The following is an 8,914-nucleotide window of genomic DNA, read 5'->3' on the forward strand; positions in this document are numbered from 1 at the left end:
AACCTCCTCTCATTCACTTACAGTTTGCTAAAGCAGAGTTTTGCTTTTGAAGACCAGAAGGCCCATTATGAACCCATGTCCCACTCTCCTCAGCTTCTGACACCAGTAGATTTCAACAAGTTATGCCTGCACTACACTCAGCAACTTTAGCAGAAAGACATGTTTTTATTTCAGAAAGTGTTACAATAACTAATTTCCTTCACTACTAATATTTTAACTATCTCCAGGAACAATCTACCTCAGTCTCAACAACATCACAAGATAATCTAAGGTGAGAAAATATTTCATTTAATAACACTTGTAAAGGCAAGCTTGCTCTTGCTCTCACAGCACTGTATTGACATTCCAAACTACTAGCCCACTATTGGCTCTGCATCCTTCTGACTGTATTTTGAGCAAGTGAAAAAGTTGAGGAAGGTGGGAGCCTGCAGACAGCATCTCCACACTCCCTTTGGTGTCTGCCAGAGCATTCAGGTAAGATATTGTTTGCTGGGCTCCAATATTACCTGGGCTACAGGTAACAGTTGCAAGCAAAGTTTAAAACTCTTGTAATCAGCAGGAGTGCTTAATATTTTGCTGCTATCACCCAGGATGTGACAACTGTACAAAAATACTATTTAACTTCAGCAAGCTTCTTTCAAGGGAAAGAAAACCACCTCAGATATCAGTTCTTAGCTTAGATGTTGTCATAGCAGTAAAAGCAGAGCTCACTGTGAGCCCATGAGCTGCTTTGCACCTTCTCCTGCCAATGAGGTCCAGCTCTAATTGTGCCAGGGCAGAAACTTCTCCTGGAGCAGCCACATCTTCCCACACACACTTCTGAGGGAACATACCGTGTCCCACTCCAGCTTTGCCTTCTCTTTCCAGCTTCTCTGCCCAGACAAAGATGATCTAATGTATGTCTCTCTTCATGCAGGCCCTGAGCTGAACCCTAAAGATCACTTGTGCAATCTAGCTGTGGTCTCATTCAGCTCAGCAGCTGCTTCTTCCCAGGGCTCCAGCCTGGAGGAGGCCAAAAGGCTTTCAGCACATCTGCACACGCAGCCCAGGCACAGAGCACCAGAGCACATCACAAAGAAGAACTAACTGCTCCTGCCTACTTCCCCTAAGAAAAATAAAGCTGAGCAGGTGTGTGTGCTTCAGCTATTGTGCTACAGGAACAACTGCTTCTGCTTTTCAGGCACCCCTTGGAGAAGGGGAACAAACCCTGGCACGAGTACAGGATCCAAAGTTGTCCTTCTGACAGGGCCCCAAGGGACACCCTGCCTCTGGTTTAGCACTACAGCCTTGCACCTGCAGCCCTCAAATGTAGACCTAATCCAATCCTAGCCCAGTATGCAAAACATTAATAATATAATTTACAAGTGCCAAAAGAAAAATTTCCGCAAATCTGAACCAGTTTTTCTTGTGTGAGATTTGTATTTTAATTAACAAGGACCCATTATAAATCTATCCCATGACAAAGCTTAAAACTTGGGATTTTAATATGCCAAGAATCCCCTCTGCTCTAGGCTGTAAAAGTTGATATAATGTTTCTTCCTAATGTTGCATTAGGCAAGCAACCAATTCCTCCAATTACTGATCTGACAACACTGTTCCTGTGAACAAAAGATAAATTCACTGACTTGGACAAGAATGTACAATATTGTATGTATTGGGGCAGTAAACAAAAGAATAAATCCATTATGTTGGACTGCAGGCCTTTCTGGATTCAGATGGAAAACGGCAAAGCAAGAGTTGAAGTCAGGACACCAGAAAAGAAAGCTGAAGAGACTAAAATATCTGTAAAAAAAGAACTTGGCTTTTGATGAGAACATGGAAAGAATTCAACATAAGATAAGTCCTTTGCTCTAAGCAGATTAGGAACAAATCACAACAATCACCAATTGTTACTTTAAAATCTAACTTAAAACTTAAGACTTTCTTTATGTATTCTGTGTCAGGTTTTAATCCAATTTTTTCTCTTTCTGCTGTTAATGCCAAGAAGCCATGAAAATAGAACTGTCAGCAGTCCTTCTATAGCTCTGATACCAAACAAAACTGGAAACATCTGGATTCATTTTTCAACAAGACAGCCAAGAAGAAGGTATTTTAGGCAAGAGCATCTGCCTGTGGAGTTCCCTAACATGGCTAAATGTGTCTAGTTTTGAAAAGATGGCCCTTGGAATCCAACTCAATGCAACACTGAAAAAGAGCATTAAATGGCATTCAGGATTCCTCAGCTGCTGCCATGACCACAGAGCCATACAGAAAACACATGGATACACATATACCATCCAGACAGCTAATGCAAACAGCTCTTCTGTATATTTGGGGGGGAAAAAAGAAGAAAAGAAAAGGAAGGAAACCCAAGCAGTTTTGCATGGAAAATTAGTTTCATTGCCATTAAAACAAGAATGAAGATGGACAATTTCTTTACATATACATGGGGCACACACATCACTGCTTTGTTTTAGATGGAGCCGTTTTTTAATAGTTATTTTGCACATAATTGTTATCCTGTTTCATGATGAAGACAAAAAACCTGCCAATTATGAAGTTTCCAATAGGTGAGGATCCCCTGTTCAGCAGTTCTGCCCCAAACTGTCACTGCAGAACCAGTTACACAGTGGTGAGAGGAAGCAAACATGTCAGCTATAGAGATAAAAGCTGGAAGACCGTGTCTGAGATTAAGAAAGGAAAGGTAACTCAAGTACATTTCATATATGAAAACAGGTTAAATGAATGACTCAAGAACAGGAAATGGGAACTGATCTTAAATAATTCAAATCCAAACCAGACTGGGAGTATGGCTCTGCAGGGCATGTGTACTGAGCTCAGGAAGCTGCCTAAACACACACTGAAATAAAAGTCCAGAAGGATACTGTCCTTATAAAGTACAACTATTTATTACTTTTTGCATGAAATCCACCCAGACCAGGAACCCAGAACCACTATAACAGCCCCAGCAGTGCCTCTCAGAGAGCTGTATTGGCTGGAGCTGCTGGCAGCTGCCCAGCCAGATGAGTGGTAACCAGGCATTGTGTAACAGAGGCATTTTTCAAGGACTTTGCACAGACATGGGGAGAAACAGCAGAAATCAAAACTGTCTCAATTTAATGGCAGTATCTAAGATCCCAATCATTATTGGCCAAATGCTGCTACAAGTCTGGGACATGGTGGTGGGGCTCTGCTCCCTTCTGAGGAGACAGAGGTCCTGAGAGCAGAAGCTGGCAGCATGAAGCTGCCATTCCCTCTTTTCCCTTAGGACAGAACTGTTTAACAACACAGTGAACAATTGCTACACCATAAATGTATGGGTTTTAAAAAAATTCTATTGAGTTTAAATCAACACTCTTCCTAAGAGATTTTGGACCCATGATTTCACACCCTGGTCAAACTACATCTGGAAGTACATATACCACTGAACAGAATGAAAGCCAGAGTAATTTAGGCAGAAGTTCTGTGTTTTATTAAGGCTTCATGGAAGAAATTTTTTTGCAACTCTGGTCACTGCTGAGAAGATGGAGAACTGAATGGGAAAGTCAGAGAAAGCTCCCAGTCTAGAGGCCAACAACTCCCTTCTGCAGAAGTAAATCATGGAGAAAGAAAACCCAACAAAAACAACACAGAATTAAAATTTTTAGAATTTCTCCCTACCACAAAATTAAACTGGTCTTGAGAATGTTTTGTTGTCACTTAAGAGTGCTAAACAACAGAATTTATCTCAGAAACAGGATGCAACTTGCTTTTGTATCAATTCACCACTAACCACAAAGGCACTGCTCAAGTGATTTTTAAACCTCATCCTGACTAACCCTCCTCTCTGCATGGCAGGTGCTTTCCTTATGGGAAGATGTACAAACACAGTGCACTCACTGCAGGCCTGACCTTTATAAAGAGAATTCTGCCACAGCCTCACATTGCTCTGCTCTCTCCAGCCCCTGTCAAGTCCTGGTCAAGGGCTGGGCCATCTCTGGCCCCATGAACCACCTGACCCAGCTTCAACAAGCAGGGTGGGCAAAGCCACCTCCAGCCCCCTCTGCCCACAGAGAACTCTGGGGGAGAGAGGGGCTGCAATCCTTCAGGGAGAAGCGACCCCCAGCTCTGATGATGAGGCTGTGCACCAAAGGCAGGCAGCCTGAGGCTCTCCATGCTTCAGCCAGAGCTGAGGCACTGCACTGCATCCATGCAGGGGCTCTGGGGCCCAGAGCCAGGCACCCCTGCCCAGGCTGCAGCACCCTGCTCACAGCCAGGCTCCTGCCTCCAAAGCAGAGGTGCCAAATTAGTGGAGTGCCATGGAGGTTTCAAAGTCATTGGGAAATGGCCCTTCTACACTGCTTTTTTTCAAAGCTGGTTTAATTGCCAAAGGAGTATCTCCAGAACTCACTCTTCAGGCCATTGCAGTGACCACAAGGACCCCCCAAACATCAACACCCTTCATTTGGGACCTAATTATCTGTTCTCTCCAGTTTAAGTCTGGCTATTAGATCACCGAAAAACAAAGATTCAAAACAAAATCACCAGGGTACAATTTACAGGAAAGATAAGCACCAGATTGATGACATAATTTATTTTTGGCACTAAATTAGTGCAAACTTCAGCTGCAATGACAGGCAAACAAATACTCATACTACGCTTAAGACAAGTATCCTCACCAATTCTGCATGGTTTGATGTATTAAGATCATTAAAAAATATAATGGAACACAAAGAAGCTCAAGCAAACCCAGGTTCTGATCCTCTTCCCACATGAGGCTTCTCAGTTTAGATGTGAAGATGCATGCTGGCTGCAAAAGGCTTCCAGGCTAACTTCTCTCTGCAGAAGGAATCCTCCTGATGGAGCCTGAGCAGCATTACTAACTAGAACAACAACATGGCTTAAACAGAGACTGCTCTACTTCCAGTCAGAGCTTGCTCTGCCTTTCACTCTAAACAGATGAGATCTTAAGTTCTCTGCTGACAGAGATTGGGTGTTGTCCTACTTAGATTAGAGAGAATATTTACCAGATTTAAGGTATCTGGGGAGATAGCAACTCAGGGTAAACAAAGCCGTTCTTCTATAAAATTAAACAAGAGTCCAAAGAGAGGAGAAATACATCAGGATATGCATCACATAAAATTCACTAAATGAAGTAAATAGCACCTTAATCAAGCAAAAAAGTTCAATAAGTGTTTCACCAAAGTCAAAGTGTACTGCTGGTATAAGCCACAGCAGATAGGAGAGACATGACAGGCCTAAGCCAGCCCAAGTCTGGTTTCCTAGCTGAGGCTGCCCTGGCAAGGCAGGTCCTCTGGCTCTGCCACCACACATGGGGGCTGCATCTGCCTGTCCCAAACTTGCTGAAAGGGCTGGCTGCTACTGGGGGAGCTGTGCAGCTCTGCCTTGCCAACAGCCACTCCTGCAGGACCCAGCAAACACGCAGCTGCACAGTGAGCTGGCCCAGCTCACTGATTAGATGCAAAATCAAATGACCAAAATAAACAACCTTTTCATTTTCTTTTAAAAAAATAAGTAGTTTTTTAACTCTCCCTGTGAGAGTTAAATCAGCCATTTAAATGGCTGACTGCACAAGGTGGGGTCAGAATGCAGTGGGGGAAATAGGGGACCAGAGCAGGACTGCACAATTCACAGCCAAGCCACAGCCCTGGGGAGAGTGCATTTAGAGTAACTTACAACTGAAACTGAACCACCCACCAGCAGGATGAGTGAAAAGCCAACCAGCAGATACTAAACAAGTGACAGAACAAACAAGGAAAACAACTAAGCCTGAGGTTTAGGACAAAGAAAAAGAGACCAGTGCCTAAACTTTTTTTCCAACATTATAAATTAATAGCCTACACACACATGACTGAACAATCCTGCCCACATTCATTCTTTCCACAGCATAAGAAGAAAGAGGAATTAATCACCTGGGGATCCATCATCTAAATTAAATGCAGGGGAGGGCAGTGGAATTCATGTGACATCTGTGAAGTCCAACATACCCTCTGGGTGCAACGTTTTTAGTAGGTGTCATTTTTATAAGTATTGGCAAGAATCAAGGGACACTTCAGTATGTATTCTCTTGAAATTAAGTATTGCTTAACCTCGTATATTCTGCAAATATATATTTTAATATTTAGCATACAGTTGGAAAAAGGATGAAAAATTAAACTTCCCCACTCCTGGATTTATGCCCTAGCCACCGAGTTGTAAGATCACAGCTCACCTAATGAGTATTTGTGTACTGAAAGCAAGGTGAAACAGTTTAATAAGTAAGAAGCCAGAGACCACCAGCCCAGAACAGCACAAAGGTTTATGGGTCTAGCACTCTCTAGAGAAATGAAGGATGCAAAATCAGAACTTGTTTCTTCACATGTGTCTAACAGCTATAGAAACAACCTAGAAAGAACAGGAAGGGAGGGAAAAAGGCATGGCAATGTATTCCCTTACACGGTTTTTAAGTAGTCCTGATTCCCTGATTCCTGACTCTCCAAGAAGAACTTATCAAGGTGCACCTCACTTCGAAATGCCTGGACAGCTTGGACACCCAGCTAATCACCACTGTAAAAACTAAAGGCACATAAAGCAGCAAACCTCGATGCATTCAGCAAATATCACTGGGAAAAACCTGAGCCTGCACAGGTCAGAGACTGAGGGCTGGGACTGCAAGAGTCCAGCCCCAAGGTGTAGGTGCTCACAGGATCTTTTAGATGGGAAGGCACTGGACAGCTGTGGCCCCGTGGACATCCCGAGTTATTTTCCTGCACAATTACAGCAGGCGGACTGGAAGTGTGCATTGTAGGAACAGTCACAATAACAACCTTCTCATTCTTATCTAGAGAAATCAAATCCACATCAAAGGAGAGTTACAAGACCAGCTTAATTAATGATGGTATTTATTTCTGATTGCTGTTTAACAACCAGGGTGATCCAAAACACCCAGGATCCAGCTTCATGGTATGGATTAAACAACTGTGAACAGGACAACTTGAACCAGCTTACAATTATACCTGCTGCTTTAGCAGTGCTAGTGGATACAGCAGGACATAACTTCAGTAAATATGTGTTTTCTGATGCTAATTTCATCCCACGCAGAGGGGAAACTGTTCACAAGCTATATTCACAACTTCCTTTGGAGTTTTGACTAAACCACATCTCTAATTACTTGAAGCCTAGATGAAGATGATCTAATCAGCTATCGCTGGCCTGTGACATCACTTAGCTGCTAATTCACACAGAAGATTTGAATATTAGAAGGCCATTTTCATACAGCAATAGCGCGTCGAAACTGCTCTAAGTACAACTGAAGTACAACTGTTCTAAGTACAACTGAACCTCGCACCTAATTTGAATGAAGAGTCAATTCCCCGGTACTTCAAAATAGTTACTACTTCATTACCCAGTTAGTACTGAACGAATACTTAGCACTTCATTCCCCAGTACTTCAAAATAGCTACTACCTGCCTGCATCTCCCAAAGTCGACAGGAATCACAGACACTCGCCATGGCTCGGCTCCCCGCTGCCCTGCCCGCGGCCCCCGGGGGGATCCTGCCCTGGCCCGGTACCTGCTGGGATGGCGCTGCCGACCCCTCTGCCCACCGGAGCTGCCGCGAGACAGGAACGAAGCCGAAGCCGGTGCCGAAGCCGCCGCTCTCCCCGCGCTGGAGCCGCCGCTCGGTGCGCGCCGCCCGGCCCCCGCCTGCCCTCCCGGGCCGGGCCCTGCCGCTCTTCCCCGCCTGCTCTCCTCAGCGGGCACGGCCGCTCTCCCCCGCCTGCCCTCCTCAGCCGGGCACGGCCGCTCTCCCCCGCCTGCCCTCCTCAGCCGGGCACGGCCGCTCTCCCCCGCCTGCCCTCCTCAGCCGGGCACCGCCGCTCTCTCCCGTCCTGCCCTCCTCAGCCGGGCACGGCCGCTCTCCCCCGCCTGCCCTCCTCAGCCGGGCACGGCCGCTCTCCCCCGCCTGCCCTCCTCAGCCGGGCACGGCCGCTCTCCCGTCCTGCCCTCCTCAGCCGGGCACGGCCGCTCTCCCGTCCTGCCCTCCTCAGCCGGGCACGGCCGCTCTCCCGTCCTGCCCTCCTCAGCGGGCACGGCCGCTCTCCCGTCCTGCCCTCCTCAGCCGGGCACGGCCGCTCTCCCGCCTGCCCTCCTCAGCCGGGCACGGCCGCTCTCCCCCGTCTGCCCTCCTCAGCGGGCACGGCCGCTCTCTCCCGTCCTGCCCTCCTCAGCCGGGCACGGCCGCTCTCCCGTCCTGCCCTCCTCAGCCGGCCCTGCCGCGGCCCGCCCGGCCAGGTGTGCTCGGCAGCGCTTACTCACCGATCGCTATCGCCCAGGGGGAGTTTCCCCGGCGGCTCGGGACTCTCCCGCCTCACCTGAGCTACTCGCCGGGGCAAACCTGCCTCCAAATGGCTGCCAGGGACTCTTCTTTGGCTCTTGCTGGACCGTGACACCTGCAAAGTCGGTCCAGAGCCGCCCCTCGCTTTGCTAGAAGTACAGCCAGGCTTCTGTTTTAGAGAGAAAAAGCGATTTTTTCATGTTTTACAATGTTAGAAAACGGCATGTCCAGTCAGAATATGGATCCGTGGTAGGCTTCACATGGACACGTGAGAAAGCCCCTGCCACTAGAGTGCACAGTTCGTAGGGTAACTTAGGGATCACACACAGCTGATTGGTTTAGAATTTTCAGCAGGAAGTGCTGGTTGGGAAATTTCTTTGCAGGAAGGAAAAGTTCTGTAAGTGTCAAGGTGGTTTCTCCTTGATTCTAGTTTTGGTAACTGGAACAATACCCCAAGAGGTCAATATGAAGAAAAGGTGGGGCTGGATTAGTAGGGGAAAGTGTGTATTTCCCCAAAGAAATGTTTACATTCTGAGAGCATTTAAATTTCCAGTCATTGAAGTTTTGCACAGTTGTCCTCTTGATTTGCAGTCTTTAGTGGCTTCCCCATTCACCAAGA

The 8,914-nt window shown here is 46.5% G+C and overlaps 1 protein-coding gene across 1 annotated transcript in view; it reads right to left on the reverse strand.

Annotated features, from left to right (window-relative positions):
• The window catches only part of TC2N (tandem C2 domains, nuclear), a 31,143-nt gene extending 22,647 nt beyond the window's left edge, over positions 1-8,496 (reverse strand). Inside the window, exon 1 of the mRNA XM_077180627.1 lies at positions 8,277-8,496. The gene's annotated coding sequence lies outside the window, so the exon portion shown is untranslated. The remainder of the gene's footprint in view (positions 1-8,276) is intronic.
• Between the last annotated feature and the right edge of the window lie 418 nt (positions 8,497-8,914).

This window comes from Agelaius phoeniceus, chromosome 6, assembly GCF_051311805.1.
Source record: "Agelaius phoeniceus isolate bAgePho1 chromosome 6, bAgePho1.hap1, whole genome shotgun sequence".
Lineage (NCBI taxonomy): Eukaryota > Metazoa > Chordata > Aves > Passeriformes > Icteridae > Agelaius > Agelaius phoeniceus.